Genomic DNA, 18,256 nt, shown 5'->3' with positions numbered 1-18,256 from the left:
CTCGATATATTTCGTTTCCCATGTTTTCTTTTTTTTCTACTTCGTCGTCAAATATCAGTGCTTGTTTGTTTTATCTTCTAGTGATTTAGCCTTAACTTTTTGTAGCCCTCAAGATGTGATTTTGTTTTTATAAATCGGCACTGTTCACGCCGTCGCAATTAACAATGCCGTCTGAACGCACACTACCAACCACTCTCATATCTGGAAAGTACCCGTTTCTGCTTTTTCTGTGCATATTTGTAAGAAGTAACTTCTGGCCTCCGCGATTGCGCATTGCGTGCCGGTTAACACCTCGAAACTGAATGACATCGAAGAATAAACAATTGCTTCATGTGAGCAGAAAGGCCTTACCGTTTGCAACTTCATGGTTATATCGCGCTCAGTTTTACACAGGCGATATTAAGTAAGGGCAGGACGTGGACGGACGTAGCGCAAACTACCAACTTTAATACTGTTAAAGAACGCGCTTATATACAAGGAGATATGGCGCGGGGGGGGGGGGGGTATAAAAGATATGACAAATTGACTAAATGTGATCATAGTTCGGGTCAGGCATACATGGGAGGCGCTTGCGATAGCTAAAGAAAAAGAAATGTGCGTAAGCACTCCGTCCATCGCGCTTATCAAAGCTGAGGTCGAGTTTGCCAGGGCGAACAGGTGCAAGTGAACGATGTATGCCTGACCCGAACTATGATCACATTTCGTCAACTGGTCATTTCCTACGCTGGGCTTCCCACCATTCAAGCAGTTCCTCAATGCCCTCACATAAGTCGATGTCAAACTGCCAAGCTCGCTGTCCGCTGGCTGAATTTCCGCAGTATCGTGCCGCTCCCCAAATTCTTCAAGGAACATACACTTCGCTGAGGGTCCGTTATTCGGGTGTTCCATGCATGTTTCTCCTTTAGGCAAACTCAGATGTACATCATTCAACAATTCGCGTACCCTGTCGTAAACAGCTTTCCTCTCCTGCTCATCAAGCACGTGGAGATTGCGCAGAAGCGGCCACAAGAGCGTTAGAATTTTGTGAAGCTCTCCTACGGGCAACTTAATTTCAAGAAACTGTAGCGTCCTCGACTTGAGCTTCCACACTTCTGAGTAGTCTGTGGAAGCAGCAGTAAGGTGCACTTTTTCAGTTTTGCTCATCACATCAATACAAGGGACAGAGTTACTATTTTGCCCTGCTCAATATTTTCGCTGGCCTCCTCGAAGGGCTCCAATAATTCGACGACCTCCGTCAACAAGGCCTTATTGACGTCTTCCAAAAGTAGATTGCAGCCTTGAATCCAGGAGGTTCTCTATCGCATCGTACTGCGTTTGCACGGACTTGATCACGGCGAGCTTCGAATTCCACCGCGTGCATATCTCCTGGCACACTGCGTGTGGTAGCTGGCTCGTAAGTCCGCTCTGTCATTAAAAATTAAGACAACCGTCACTTTTTGAAGTTTTTGCAGGCGCATTTCGGCGTCACCGTCGGCGTCGGTGTCGCTGTGATGTTGCGAATAAAGTCCAAGGGCAATAACATCATCACCATGCCGCATGCTGTATGTGGGAGTGAAGGAATGCACGGGTGAGCCGACCATGGCGGCTCAATCTTGCGTGCGCAAGGCAGGAAAAGGGGCAGGAAGTGCTTCGTGTTCCGTTGCGCGCAAGGCACCGGGGAGAGGGGAGGGAGGGGGGCGTTCTACTCCGGCTCCTGCTGCGTATGTCGCGGTCGGGCGCGGCCACGCGGGCCTTGAAAGCGATCTGCGACAGGGACACAGTGGGCCGAGTGCCGATAGCTTCGTGTGTGTTGTGTTTTTGCCGCTTAGTTCGTGTTGAAGCGGGAGCCAGCACAAAGGTCAATTCACTCGCTGCTGCTGCCGTGCTTCCTCACTCCAGCGTTTTGACAGCGAATTTCCGCGGTCATAAAGTGAGTTGTGTTCATCTTTGCTTGTGCGCGCAAGACACCATGCTTGTTAATCAGTTAGTAAGCGAATGGTTAGAAGTTTATACGGCCGATAAAACTATGATTACTTCGTATAGCTGTCTACTAACTTGCTATCGCAATCGAAGCCTCGTTTTTCGGGCGAGAGAGATAAAACTTTATTGTGCCCTTGATGGGGTCCGGGGTTGGCGGTAGTTGTGAGACTAACCCCTAGTAACCCCCCCCCCCCCTTTCCTCAGACGGCGGCCAGTGCTTGCTTTCTGGCGGCGTCTTCGGCCAACCGGACGGCCCAGAGCTGCTCTTTTGGGTCCAAGCTGAGCAGCAAAGTGTGCCACTGCTCGACCGATACTGCGACTTTTATTAATTTATCCTACTGTCAGGCTCTCATTGCTACATATTTTTTCCCCACTGCTACATATCGACTGCGTGCACTGCTCTCATGAACACTCCTGACGGTTGTTGTTGTATAGCTTTAGTATAGGAAAATGCATCGCTTTGCATTTTCTATGCAATTCGTAAGTGTTTCCATTACCATTACGCCACACGTTACACAACTCCCTACCTAATGCCAGTTTGATGGAGCCCATAATTCGAGCAAATGATGATATACCACGATTGCTTGTGTACGTAGTCCATAGGCAGATTGAAACAGTTATGACGAGATTTCCGCGTCTGCACGCTCTTGAAGGTGACGCTTAGGCCGCGGACTACGACGACTTCAACTGAGTGGCCGCTTACTTGGCCGCCCTTCCCGGAGACGCACCCGCCATGGGAAGAGGACAAGTCTGAGGACAAGAAGTCTTCCTCAGAGGCGTCTAGCGAGACGCACCCGCCATCGGAAGAGGACAAGTCTGAGGACAAGAAGTCTTCCTCCGAGGCGTCTAGCGAGGCGCACCCGCCATCGGAAGAGGACAAGTCTGAGGACAAGAAGTCTTCCTCCGAGGCGTCTAGCGACGGCGTCACCCTCTCGACCGACGCTTCGACCTCTGCGGCCTCTGTGGTCCTTGAACAGCAACAACTGACGGATGGGGCGGACGGGACCACACCCGATAGCTAAAGAGCAGGTAATGTGATCAGCATTCCCGTTAAATGGTGTTTTCGTGCTAGTTCATAGCCTTATTGACGTGTAAAGCATATTGCGTGCCTTTCAGACGTGGTTTCGTTGTGCCCATTGACTACATGCTTAGAAACTTCACGCACAAAATGTTCTGTTTCCGAAGGCCTGTTTGGTGCTGTACTTCACGTTAGTTAATTTATGTTTGACTCAGGATGGCGCATCTAATGGTATATCAAATCAAATTATGGGGTGTATATCGTCTTTATTTAATGCATTAGCATTAGAAGTGATAAAGTGTATGCGTGTGAAGTGTAGGAAACTGGTCAGGTGGTAGAGAGGGGATGGGAGAGCTTCGAAAAACGTGTATGCATGTCTGTATGTATGTTGCAACTGGCGCTGGTTTGCTCCGGGCAACCGACAACTGCATCTCGCTCCTGCAGGAGGCAGCAAGTGTGTCGAGCGCGCTCCTGAACAACAATTTGAAGAAAGCATATGCCGCTGTGAACATCTCAGCCACATTTTGCAGCCATGGGCGGTGCGTGGATATCGCAAGCGAAACGCGAAATCACCTTTCTCTCAAGTGCTCTTTTAACGCGATAGTGTTAAGGAACTCGTGTCGCAGAAAAGCCGGTGTCGTCGGTGTCAGTGTTGGCGGCGTTGGCCGTGAGTGGAAAATAACGGAAGGCAATTCATAAATAAAAACAAGCTGGGTGGGAATTGAACCAGGGTCTCCGGAGTGTAAGACGGAAGCGCTACCATTCAGCCACGAGTTCGATTATTGAAAGCGGGACAAAAGCTCCTCTAGTGAATGCGGTGTTGCCTTAGAAACGTGCCGTAGAAAGTTATACTGCGGTGTATATCGGTAATTCATCACGTCAGCCTGATTATGCCCACTGCAGGGCAAAGGCCTCTCCCATACTTCTCCAACTACCCCGGTCATGTACTAATTGTGGCCATGTTGTCCCTGCAAACTTCTTAATCTCATCCGCCCACCTAACTTTCTGCCGCCCTCTGCTACGCTTTCCTTCCCTTGAAATCCATTCCGTAACTCTTAATGACCAGCGATTATCTTCCCTCCTCATTACGGGTCCTGCCCATGCCCATTTCTTTTTCTTGATTTCAAGTAAGATATTAACTCGCGTTTGTTCCCTCACCCAATCTGCTCTTTTCTGATCCCTTAACGTTACACCTATCATTCTTCTTTCTATAGCTCGTTGCGTCGTCCTCAATTTAAGTAGAACCCTTTTCGTAAGCCTCCAGGTTTCTGCCGCGTACGTGAGTACTGTTAAGACACAGCTGTTATAAACATTTCTCTTGAGGAATAATGGCAACCTGCTGTTCATGATCTGAGAATGCCTGCCAAACGCACCCCAGCCCATTCTTATTCTTCTGATTATTTCAGTCTCATGATCCGGATCCGCAGTCACTACCTGTCCTAAATAGATGTATTCCCTTACCACTTCCAGTGCCTCACTACCTATTGTAAACTGCTGTTCCCTTCCGAGACTGTTAAACATTACTTTAGTTTTCTACAGATTAATTTTTAGACCCACCCTTCGGCTTTGCCTCTCCAGGTCAGTGAGCATGCATTGCAGTTGGTGCCCTGAGTTACTAAGCAAGGCAATATCATCAGTGAATCGCAAGTTACTAAGGTATTCTCCATTAACTCTTATCCCCAATTCTTCCCAATCCAGGTCTCTGAATACCTCCTGTAAACACGCTGTGAATAGCATCGGAGAGATCGTATCTCCCTGCCTGACGCCTTTCTTTATTAGGATTTTGTTGCTTTTCTTATGGAGGACTAAGGTGGCTGTGGAGCCGCTATAGATATCTTTCAGTATTTTTACATACGGCTCGTCTACACCCTGATTCCGCAATGCCTCCATGACTGCTGAGGTTTCGACCAAATCAAACGCTTTCTCGTAATCAATGAAAGCTATATATGAGGGTTGGTTATATTCCGAACATTTCTCTATCACCTGATAGTGTAAATATGGTCTATTGTTGAGTAGCCTTTAGGGAATCCTGCCTGGTCCTTTGCTTGACAGATGTCTAAGGTGTTCCTGATTCTATTTGCGATTACCTTAGTAAATAGTTTGTAGGCAACTGACAGTAAGCTGGTCGGTCTATAATTTTTCAAGTCTTTGGCGTCCCCTTTCTTATGGATTATGATTATGTTAGCGTTCTTCCAAGATTCCGGTACGCTCGAGGTCATGAGGCATTGCGTATACAGGGTGGCCAGTTTCTCTAGAACAATCTGCCCACCATCCTTCAACAAATCTGCTGTTACCTGATCCTCCCCAGCTGCCTTCCCCCTTTGCATAGCTCCCAAGGCTTCCTTTACTTCTTCCGGTGTTACCTGTGGGATTTCGAATTCCTCTAGACTATTCTCTCTTCCATTATCGTCGTGGGTGCCACTGGTACTGTATAAATCTCTATAGAACTCCTCAGCCACTTGAACTACCTCATCCATATTAGTAATGATATTGCCGGCTTTGTCTCTTAGCGCATACATCTGATTCTTGCCAATTCCTAGTTTCTTCTTCACTGCTTTTAGGCTTCCTCCGTTCCTGAGAGCATGTTCAATTCTATCTGGCCAAGAGGCAACAGCCCGCGCTAGCTTCCAATCGTCGTCGTCGTCTTCTGACTGCTCGCTTCTTCGTCATTGGAAATACTATTCCGTAGCAGTACCCCCGGTGGCAAAAGCGCCGTCCCGGAGCGACTAAACGCCGGACTCGGAAGCAGTGTAGTAATGTTTGAGCCTACTGACGTGCACTACATCACTAGATGCCAGAGTAGATGACGAGGTTGGGCTCACAGGAGCAATTTCGTACGTCACAGGCGTCACCTGGTGCAGAACGCGGTAGGGCCCTGTGTATCGCGAAAGGAGCTTTTCTGAAAGTCCGACGTGACGAGAGGGCGACCACAGGAGCACGAGCGCACCAGGCGAAAACTGTACGTCACGGTGGCGGGCGTTGTACTGACGCTGCTGAGTGGTTTGCGAGTCCGTCAGTCGAGCACGGGCAAGCTGGCGTGCATGGTCGGCGAGGGCGATGGCGTCGCGCGCATGCTCGCTTGTTGAGATCGAAGGAGGAGGAAGGGCCGTGTCAAGGGGCAAGGTCGGTTCGCGACCGTAGAGTAGATAAAATGGAGAAAATCCGGCGGTGTCGTGCCGGGAAGAATTATAAGCAAATGTGGCGTAAGGAAGGGCAATGTCCCAGTCGTGGTGGTCCTTGGAAACGTACTTGCCAACATATCGGTAAGAGTACGGTTTAACCGCTCTGTCAGGCCATTGGTTTGAGGATGGTATGAGGTAGTCAGCTTGTGTTGAGTGGAGCAGGAACGCACAATGTCGGCGATAACTTTGGAGAAGAAGTTACGACCACGGTCAGTAAGCAGCTGTCGCGGGGCGCCATGAAGTAAGATAATGTCACGCAAGAGAAAGTCCGCGACGTCAGTGGCGCAACTGGTAGGGAGAGCCCGCGTGATAGCGTATTGGGTGGCGTAATCAGCTGCGACGGCTACCCATTTGTTCCCAGAAAGTGACGTGGGAAAGGGACCGAGGAGGTCTAATCCAACACGAAAGAACGGTTCCACAGGGACGGTGATCGGCTGGAGATGACCGGCAGGTAGCACCTGAGGTGTTTTCCGACGCTGGCAGGTATCACAGGCAGAAACATAGCGTCGGACGGAGCGAGCGAGACCAGGCCAATAGAAGCGGCGGCGGACGCGGTCATACGTGCGGGTTACCCCGAGATGTCCTGCAGTGGGTGCATCATGCATCTCAAAGAGCACAGCTTCTCGTAGATGTTTTGGCACGACAAGAAGAAGTTCAGATCCGTCAGGGAGGAAGTTCCTTCGGTACAGAATGCCGCCGTGGAGGACATATCGGCGAACGGAAGCGTCGGTAGGTGTAGAGCGCAGACGCTCGATGAGTACTCGCAGCGATAGGTCTCGGTTCTGCTCATCGGCGATGTTAGCGAAGGCAGACACAGAGAAAATTCCGTTGGCGGTACTACTGTCGGCGTCGTCAGGCTCGTCTACCGGGTAACGAGACAGGCAGTCAGCGTCTTTGTGTAGTCGGCCAGATTTGTAGGTGACAGTATACGAATATTCTTGGAGGCGTAAGGCCCAGCGACCAAGTCTTCCTGTAGGATCTTTCAGGGAGCATAACCAGCAAAGCGCGTGATGGTCTGTGAGAACGGAAAAGGGTCGGCCATATAAGTATGGGCGGAACTTCGTAACCGCCCAAACTAGGGCCAGACACTCACGCTCAGTGATGGAATAGTTGCGCTCGGAAGGTGACAGGAGCCTGCTGGCGTAAGCGATAGCACGGTCGTTGCCGCGCTGGCGTTGTGCCAGGACTGCGCCAATTCCGTGACCGAGGGCATCAGTACGGACTTCGGTAGGCGCAGAAGGATTGAAATGGGCCAGAACGGGAGGCGTTGTGAGAAGGTCGATTAGATGCGAGAATGCAGAGGCCTCGTTATCGCCTCACTGGAAAGGGGTATCTCTTTTCAAAAGCTCGGTTAGTGGTCGTGCTATGTCCGCGAAATTTTTCACGAAACGGCGGAAGTAGGAACAAAGGCCGATGAAGCTGCGCACATCCTTGACACACTTCGGAACAGGGAAGTGCGTAACAGCATGGATCTTGCCTGGGTCCGGTTGCACTCCCTTCGCGTCAACGAGATGCCCAAGGACGGTAATCTGCCGACGGCCGAACTGGCACTTCGATGCGTTCAGTTGCAGACCGGCTCGACGAAAAACGTCCAGGACTGCCGAGAGGCGCTCGAGGTGCGTAGCGAACGTTGGAGAGAATACTATAACGTCGTCCAAGTAGCACAGGCACGTGGACCATTTGAAACCGTGAAGGAGGGAGTCCATCATGCGTTCAAAAGTGGCAGGAGCGTTACATAGACCGAACGGCATCACTTTGAATTGATAAAGACCGTCGGGTGTTACAAAAGCAGTCTTCTCGTGGTCAAGATCGTCCACGGCAATCTGCCAGTAGCCGGAGCGAAGGTCAATAGAAGAGAAGTAGCGAGCACCGTGGAGGCAGTCAAGGGCGTCATCAATCCGAGGTAGGGGATACACGTCCTTCTTGGTAACCATGTTAAGGTGCCGATAATCCACGCAAAAGCGCCATGAGCCATCCTTCTTTTTTACCAGTACAACAGGTGATGCCCATGGATTACATGACGGTTCTATGATGTTCTTGGCAAGCATTTTACGAACTTCTGCGTCAATAACTTGACGCTCAGCCGGTGACACTCGATACGGGCGGCGATTAATAGGAGGGGCATCGCCGGTATTAATGCAATATTTAACAGCTGTAGTTTGGGCCAAAGGACGATCGATAAAGTAAAAAATATCGTGGTAGGAAAACAGAACGCGGTAGAGCTCACGGGCGTGCTCGGACGGCATGTTAGGCCCAATCATTTTCTGTAAGTCGACGATGGTACAATTTGCCGACTGCGATGGTAGAGGAGGATCGGCCGAATTATCGTCTACTGCAATAGATGCTATTGAGTGATCCTCGAATGAGCAAAGCTGGGCTAGAGATATCCCACGTGGCAGGACTTGTGTCATCAAGCCAAAATTGACCTCTGGCAGGCCGACGCAATTCGCCGTAATAGATGAAACGGTATGAGGTACTGTGATCCCGTGGGTAAGTAGGACATCTTGCATAGGAGCCGCGATGTAGTGACCGTCGGGCACTGGTGGGGATGACACTAAGTCAACGTAAGTCAGTGCCGAAGGTGGCAAGCGAACGAAGTCGACGGAACTGAGGCGACTTGGGTGTGGTTCAGCAGGATCCAGAACAGGCAAGTCAAGGCGGAGAGTACTGGCGGAACAGTCGATGAGAGCAGAATGTGCGGAGAGGAAGTCCAAGCCGAGGATGATGTCGTGGGGACAGTGGGCGATGACTGTGAACAGCACGATTGTGGAGCGATCGGCGAAGGAGACACGGGCGGCGCACATACCAATTACGGGGGCTGTTCCGCCATCGGCGAAACGGACAACAGGCGTCGTGGCGGGAGTGATTATTTTCTTCAGGCAGTTACGAAGGTCAGCGCTCATGATCGACAAATGCGCCCCAGTGTCTATAAGAGCAGATACAGAAACACCGTCGACTTGCACGTCAACAAGGTTCAGGTGAGTGGGCAACGTCAGTGGAGGATTTGGCGGCGTAGGGAGCAATGCAGCGTCACCTCGAGGCGCTGCGTCATCTAGTTTTCCGGCTGGGAGCGGCGTCTGAAGGCAGTCGGCGAAAAGGAGTGACGGGGCTGGGGAGAGCGAGATTGTCGTCGTTGGGGCGAAGGTGAACGAGAATATGGGCGGTTCGGCGCAGGAGAATCAGTGGCGGCATTACCGGAGCGTGCGGCATATGGACGAGAAGGGCCACCTGAGGGACGAGAGTAGGCAGTATAAGCAGATCGGGTCGGGGAAGTCCAGCGACTGGACAGTACCGAGAAATGTGCCCGATTCGACGGCAGTGAAAATAAATGGGCTTGTCGTCAGCAGTGCGCCATTGAGATGGGTTGCGAAAACGTGGTGGGTAAGAAGATGCGGGACGGGGCGGAATCGAAGAAGCCGGGTGGGTATCAGGGCGATGGGCCGAACAGATGGTGTGAAGACCCATGTTTTCGAATTCCTGGCGGACAACTGCCTGGATCAGGGAAACTGTGACTGCAGGTGCGTTGGTGGGGCTGGAGTCAAAGGCAGCCGGATAGGCGGCCTCAATCTCACGCCGGACGATCCTGGTAATATCGCCAGTGTTGTTGGGACGAGGAGCGTAGGCACAGGAAGATGTCGCTGGGGTGTTGGGCAAACGGGCAAACTGCTGGTCGATACGTCGGCTTTTAGCGAGTTCCAGGCGGCGGCATTCTTTTATAACTGCATCCACCGTCGCGACGTTGTTGAATACGAGCAAGTTGAAGGCGTCATCGGCAATGCCTTTTAGGATGTGGGATACCTTGTCTGCCTCAGTCATGTGCGCGTCAACTTTGCGGCACAGAGCCAAGACATCCTGAATGTACGTAACATAGGGCTCTGTTGACGTCTGCACCCGGCCGGAAAGCGCCTTCTGCGCGGCAAGTTGGTGACCATAGGGGTTGCCAAAGAAGTCTCGAAGCTGTGTCTTAAGTGAATCCCAACTGGTGAGCTCATCTTCGTGCGTGCGATACCAAACTCGAGGTGTGCCACCGAGGTAAAAGACTACGTTGGCGAGCATAATAGTAGGGTCCCACCGGTTATTGCGGCTGACGTGTTCGTATAGGCTGATTCAGTCCTCGACGTCTTCCCCATCTCTGCCCGAGAATACGCCAGGATCACGAGGAGCAGGGAGAGTGATGTAGGTCGTCGAAGTGGCAGCAGGTGTCGGAGGGGGCTGAGTCGAGTTGTCGTGGCCGGGAGCCATGAAGGGAGGCTCGACGTACCGTCCACTGCGAAGCTCCGTGACGAGGTACAGGGAACGTCCACCTCCACCAGATATGTTACGTAAGAAGACGCAGATGAAAAGCTATATACAACTATATTTACAACGTAATACGCCGCGCATGGCCAAGAGGCAACAGCCCGCGCTAGCTTCCAATCGTCGTCGTCGTCTTCTGACTGCTCGCTTCTTCGTCATTGGAAATACTATTCCGTAGCAATATTATACTTCCTTATGTCAGCTGTCTTACGCTTGTTGATTAACTTCGAAATTTCTGCCAATTCTATTCTAGCTGTAGGGTTGGAGGCTTTCATACGTTGGCGTTTCTTGATCAGATCTTTCGTCTCCTGCGATAGCTTACTGGTATCCTGTCTAACGGAGTTACCACCGACTTCTATTGCACACTCCTTAATGATGCCCACAAGATTGTCGTTCATTGCTTCAACACTAAGGTCCTCTTCCTGAGTTAAAGCCGAATACCTGTTCTGTAGCTTGATCTGGAATTCCTCTATTTTCCCTCTTACCGCTAACTCATTGATCGACTTCTTATGCACCACTTGCTTCCGTTCCCTCCTCAGGTCTAGGCTAATTCGAGTTCTTACCATCCTATGGTCACTGCAGCGCACCTTGCCGAGCACGTCCACATCTTGTATGATGCCAGGGTTAGCGCAGAGTATGAGGTCTATTTCATTTCTAGTTTCGCCGTTCGGGCTCCTCCACGTCCACTTTCGGCTATCTCGCTTGCGGAAGAAGGTATTCATTATCCGCATATTATTCTGTTCCGCAAACTCTACTAATAACTCTCCCCGGCTATTCCTAGTGCCTATGCCATATTCCCCCACTGCCTTGTCTCCAGCCTGCTTCTTGCCTACCTTGGCATTGAAGTCGTCCATCAGTATAGTGTATATTGTTTTGTATATCGGTAATTATGAGCATGTAAATTACAAAAGTCGCAGTTACACGAGTAGCGAAGTACGTTTCCACGACATTTCTTCTGCGCTTGGGGCACACGCAGAGCCATCTTGCGGCAAACACAGAAGACCCCCTCCTCGCTATGTACGGCGCTGCCCCGACAGGTGGCGTGCCACTCGCCCGCTTCTCCCCTTCGTCTCGTTTGAGCGCATTGGGACAATGCGGGGACCGGTGCGAGGATGCCCCAATACCCTTGCGTTTAATAAGTTTTCTTGCTCTCTCCCCTTCCAACTTCCAGCGAGCGTCACTCGAACCCTCCTGTTTAGGCGACGCGGCTCCTCTCTCCGCTCACACCGCGATTCCTAGGTGCAGCGTCCGATGAGGGACGCCTCTGACGTGCTCGCTGCGCCGTAGCGCGTCTGGTGGGAAAGCGTCCCTTGCGATGTGTGCCGTGCTGCTGGCGAGGAGTCATACGTCTGCCTGGTGCTCCCAAGCGAGATAGAGGACGATCCCATCGAGGCGTCAGCCCCATGATCGCGTCCGCTTTCATGGCGCGTCGCGGCCCGGCTGTCCGTGCCGATCACGACATTTGGCTAGCGTAGATCGTTTCTCCCTCCGAGGCACTGAGTTGTTTGGTTCGTTCTGCTTGCTCAGGCGCACGTTTAGTTGCCGCGCCGAATGCTGCGTTGCTCGGCGCTCACCGCGTGATTGGCGGGTGCAAAGTCCGATACGGGGCGCCTCGTAAGTGATCGCTGCGCCGTAGCGCATTGTCTCACACCCCTTTGCGAGTCGACGGGAACGCTATCGCGTTCCACTCTTGAAGGCGAAGCTTAAGCGTCCTCTAATTTTTTTCAGCAGAAGCCTGTTTACGCCGTTCCTATTGGCCATTAGCTGACATCAATCAAGGATGGCGTTTTTATCAATGCGTTCCTTCCTACTTTCCTGTGCGTATTCACTGACGCAGTTTATTAAACAGGCCGAAGTAAGCGAAAATCTGCTTTCGAATTTCGATAATAATTACGTACCACCGGAAGAAGCTGACTATCGTTTGCCCACGTAGGAATTTAACTTTGGCCGCCCTGCTTATCGGTGTCGTAGCCGACGGGTCTCGCTAATTTCGACTAGTTTGGAACACTGTAGTGTAGCCTCGAACCAAGCGAGACGTAAGGTCAGACCGCACGCACGCTTGCATGCCAGCGCGCTCTCACTCCTGGCCGCTCCTGGTCAGACGCCCTGGCAGACGTCGCTTCGTACTGATCGCTTGATAGCACGTCAAAATGCGCAAGTTGGATGTGGCCATCGGTCACATATGGTGCAAAACAAAGCCGCTTCTCACAACGTATCACCGCCAGACTGGAGCATGGGAGCGCGAGCACGCACTCGAGCCCTGCCGTGCGCAAAGCAAACGCTGCGCATGCGCTACAGGTGCATGTAGCTGAGGCCTACTACGTAGCGTAGTAACACACCCCCAGTTCATCATGTCTCACATCACTACTGAATGTCCTGTTCGGCGCAAGATTAAAGACACGTTTCTAACCACGCTATTACATCATTCTACGCTCTTCATGCCCGCGGACTTCGAAACTTATTATGCGAATACTTTTCTTTTCTTTTCTTGACAAATTAAGTGACTCGGTGCTAATGCAACCTTCTCCTTCATTTTTTATGCAAAATGCCTCAAACAATTCTCTCTCTCTTTTGAAGTCCTGAAACTTCCCAGTATACAAGTGCCTCTGTACACTGGAGTACACGGGCACTTTGGGTGCACAGCTTTCGGCACCATCCTCGCTGGTCCCCGGGAAGGGCCGGTGACAAAGGGCTGAAGTCTCCCGAATTAGCAGCAAGCGAGGTCCCAGTAGGCACGTGGAAGCCGAAGCCAATGGGGAGATTGGACGCTGGTCGCGCATCGAGACCCACGAAAGGAAATTTGGCACCTTTCGACGAAAATTGGGAGTGATAGCAATTGTTTAGCGTTTGCGCTCGGACTTCTCTGTGTTCTAACTATACGTTGGTGCGGTCCATCGCTGGGTGCGACCTAGCTTACGCAGGGCAGAAGGAACGGTGTCCTTGCAGAGCTGCCGGGCTTCTCACGACGCTGGCGTGATTAGAAGCGTCGCCGTTGGCATTGCAGGCGTCGCTTCTCGACGGCGCACTAGATAAGACCTATACGGGAAACTACTTGGGCCTTAGTCAGCCCCCAGTGAAGATAACGCTAGATGGACATTTACTGTCCGTTCCGCTCAGACCAACACATGCAGACAAACAGTTCAGGAGGAACGCTATATAGCGGGCTTATTAGATGTTATTCGTGTCCCTGCGCACGCATAACGCTCATGGATTGAACGGAGAGTTGACGGCGCGTCCAGCTCGCTTCGTCGTTCTTTAGCAGTTAAATGCACTCCGCGTATCTGTTGACACCCTATTCTATAAAAAAAGTTTACACCCTTTTGGGTGTTTATATATGTCACACTCCTAGGCCATGTTACACCCTTTGGGGTGTATCTCTGCCACACAACGATAATCGTCATCTGCCTTGTTTGCGTTTCCTTTCTTCAAAACACCGCGCCCGCTACTTTCCTGTCGGCAATGCTGTGTCATGCTGATAACGCGCATGTCGTTCGTTACTGGGAAGTACCGGGCTCGCAGCGTTAAAGAAAAGAAATGCGGACAAAAAAAAAAAACTATGGGGTTTTACGTGCCAAAACCACTTTCTGATTATGAGGCACCCGTAGTGGAGGACTCCAGAAATTTTGACCACGTGGGGTTTTTTAACGTGCACCTAGATCTAAGTACACTGGTGTTTTCGCCCCCATCGACATGCGGCCGCCGTGACCGGGATTAGATCCCGCGACCTCGTGCTCAGCAGCCCAACACTATAGCCACTGAGCAACCACGGCGCGTTAAATGCGGACAAGACAGATGACGTTTATTGTTGTGTGGCAAATAGGCACCCCAAAGGGCGTAACCTTTTCTTAGAGTGTAACTCTCCGCGCGCCTGCCGCGCGTGCGCCGTCTGTAACCGGACAGCACGACGGCGCCGGCAGCGGCGTAAATGTGCATTGAGAGCCCGTATACAATTGCTATCGAAATAAAAGAAACTGCAAGCAAGCGTTTTTTCTCGTACTGGTGGCTGTGCGATAAGGCACCGCGCTACAGTAGCGTGCCTATATACAGCGCTTGCACGTCGGCTCCGTACGCTATATACTGATGTCGACTCTCACTTTTTGCAGCTCTGATGCCCACCGTTAGGCAGCACGTCGACTCGGAGTGAACCCTTCTGCGTCCAAGTCTCGCGCGGCTCTCGTGCGATTGCATTACGTCCACTGTTTGTTCTTGTAGAAATAAAAAGCGGCTTCACTGCTTCATTTGAGTATGTGGCATGTCTGCATAATGCCAACACATACGTATACGTATTAATTCATTTGTTTAGATAGCTTCGGGCTCTTCCTTTTAACTCTAGCGTAAGGTACTTGAGAAGACTTTCGAGTTGGCTCGAAAGTTGGCCCGCGGGTGGTGTCGTTGCCATGATTGGACTCGTGTATTGGTAAAAAATTATTTTAGACTACGCTTCCAACATATGATGTCGCCAACGTTTGCGAAGGGTAGCTGGAGCCCAATATCAATGATAGCTGTGCTATTCTAAAAAAAAAATTGTTTGTTAAGAAATGATAGCGGTTTTCTTCCGGCCGTGGAATAATGTCAAGGCTATTCACTCTGGGGAGTTCTCCGTGACTTGGAGCGAACCACCATCCATGACAACGTTCGCGGCGATTCCCTTTCCATCTATGCCGTTACCTTACTCCGAGCAGATACTCGTGCAAAGAATGGGCTTGTCCCTGCAAGGCCCTTGGCGTACACGCTGCCCCGTACACCTTAAAAACAGTTTACACCCTTTGGGTTGTAGTTTGTCCCCAAACATTAATCGTCACCTGTCTTGCCCGCATTTACTTCCTTTAACGCTGCGAGCCCGGTGCTTCCTTGTCACGAACGGCTTGAGCGTTATCAGCTTGACCAAGCATTCTCGACAGGAAAGTAGCGAGCGCCGAGTTTTCAAGAGAGGAAACGCAAGCAAGGCAGATGACTATCATTTGGGGACAAAATAAGCCCCAAAGGGTGTAAACATTTTTCTTGTTTTTTTTAAGCGGACCCGCGCATAGCTCCGCGAAGCCCAGCCGTCTTGGAAATGCACGACATTGCTGTCGCGTGGTCGCTCCCCTTGTAGCGGGGCTTTCTTCCTCGTGCGAGTACGCCTTGGGCATGGCCGCCCCGCACTAAAACGAAGAGCTGCTGTGAACGTCCCGGAGTTAGCAGCTTGTTAGGTCTCACAGTATGAAAGGCTAGCTTTGCTACTGCGCTTGTCGGTGTATGCTTGGTAGCTGGCTGCCTGTACATAAGATCGTGTCTCGAATAGATTAGCTGGCGATGTCATCAGTTTTGCGATATTTCAAGTATATGGCATTCTCTTCTGTCTTGTGTTTAACAGGAGTAGTAGTAGTGGTGGTGGTGGTGGTGTTGGTGGTGGTGGTAGTAGTAGTAGTAGCAGTAGTAGCGGTAATATAGTGGCGGAAGCAGCAGCCGGCAGCTGTGCTACTACCAGCAGCAGCAGAAGAATATGGTCGTGAAGATAAGGCTAACACGAAATAGGGGTATGCACAATTTGCTCTACAACTTACCAATGCATCCCGAAAATAAACAATATCGAGAGAACAAACACGTGCACGAACACCCCGTTCCGACAGACTGAGTTATTAAATTTTTGGAGAGGAAGTTGGGAAACAGCTCGTGTCAGCGCAGTGCGGTGCAGAGCTGAGTGGTATATAGGCAACGCGTTTCGTTGGTATACCACTGCGGACGAGCATTCGACGCAACAGGTCAATCCATTTTATTGCGAAGCAATACTACTTAAGGTCGCACTTCAGCCCGTTCCGTGGCGAGGCGGTGGTAGGCACCATTGACCTTTAGCGTGACCTCGCTGCGTGACGTCACACCACGTGACCTAGAGTGACGTCATTTCATAAATAAAAAACACCTTGTAAGCTGGGCTGGTGGGAATCGAACCACGGTCTCCGGAGTGTGAAACGGAGACGCTATCACTCAGCCACGAGTTTTTTTTTTTTTTTTTTTTTTCCTTTATTGCCTCGCTTTTCACAGAGTTTACGAGATCAGAAGAACAGATTAACAAGATAATAGTGCCGAGAACCGTCGGCTGTTTGCTGACTACAAGCCATCGGTATTTCGGCATCTGCAACAACATTTCTAATCTTGGAACCCACTCTGGTACATACGACTGCACCTTCTGCACTTCGACAAAATGGGACACCGATTCGCAAAAGTATTCGCGAACCGGTCTAGCGTCAATATCCGCATTGTGTACAGCCGTCCGAGTTCGCCATATACTGTGCAGGCCCAGAAGCATAACCAGATCGAAAGGCACACCATCGTCGTTTTCGACCGTGAGATAACGGATTCCGTGCGGACTTAATGGCAACTCTTTTTTCAAGGTTCTCTGTAAGATGTCCCAGAAGAACACTCCACCCCAGCAATCTAAAAACACATGCTCAATTGTCTCTGGTTTTTTGCATAACAAACAATGAGTACCCCACGGAACAAATAAACCCTTTTCCTCTAACCATGTTTTAACGGGTAAGGTTCCTGTGTGCAGCTTAAAAAAAAAGGTTTTAACCCCTGGGGCAACTAGCATTTTTTTAACGCGTTTCAAAACATCTTTTCCTTTGCCTGCACAGTATAATTCACGATACAATGGCACAGGAAATAACACATCCACAAGGTCCTTGTACAGTTTTTTGCGTGACACATCTGTCAAATATTGCAAAGAAAAACGCACCGATAAGAAGCGGAAAGATGACACCACTTCTTTTAGATATCCACGTACTGGTCCTTGCTGACAAACCGAAGACACAACAAACTCTGGTAGCACTTTACCCAGCCTCAGTTGAATCATAGTTCTGAGAAAGGTATGATCTACATCTCTGAGAAAAACAAATCGACTGACGAGTTGTCTAACATACAGATGCACTAGACCAAGCCCACCATCACTCCCTCTTTTAAACAGATTTGTTCGGCTCGTTTTTTCCCATAGAGAGCTCCAGATAAAGACCGCGAACACTCTGTGCATTTTTTGTACATTTAACCTGCTGCAATGCAAAACTTGCATTACATACCATAGCTTGCTTACAAGAAATAGGTTGCACGTCGTGGCCCGTGCGAAAATCGACTTATCCCATCCTTTCCACTTTTGTGCATTTTCACGTAACACCTCTGTTTGTTTTTTCCAATAAGGCTCATTGTCAGAGTAGTACTGTAGGGGTACTCCTAGGTATTTTGTCGGTGTTTCTTGCCATTTAATGTTCAAAAACATCCTTGGTGCGACGTCCCATTCCCCATGCCAGAACCCAACGCACTTGTCCCAGTTTACTGCACTACCACTTGCTTGACAGAAACTTTTGACAGCATTGACGGTATGCATTATACTTTCATGATCAACACAGAAAACTGCAATGTCATCAGCGTAAGCAAGAAGGCTTACCTCGGCTTGATGTAACTGAAATCCACGTACCGCGTTGTTCCTAATTACGCTTAGACAAAAGGGCTCAATATATATGCAAAAAAGAAGCGGTGATAATGGGCACCCTTGTCTGACCGAGCGCTGTACTGGTATGTATTCACCTACTGATTTGTTTATTATCAATCTCGTCGTACATCCGGCGTAAGCCATCCGCACACCCTCGCTGATCACATTGCCTACATTCACATATTCAAGCATACATAGAAGCAGATCGTGCGGCACGCGGTCGAATGCCTTCTCAAGGTCAACTTGCAGCATAGCAACACTTAGTTGCATTGCGTCACAGCATTCAAGGATTGATCGTGCTATGTGTATATTTGTCATAATTGTCCTTCCTTTTAT

This window comes from Dermacentor andersoni, chromosome 2 (assembly GCF_023375885.2).
Source record: "Dermacentor andersoni chromosome 2, qqDerAnde1_hic_scaffold, whole genome shotgun sequence".
Classification (NCBI taxonomy): Eukaryota; Metazoa; Arthropoda; class Arachnida; order Ixodida; family Ixodidae; genus Dermacentor; species Dermacentor andersoni.
Note: the sequence above shows the minus strand (reverse complement) of the source record.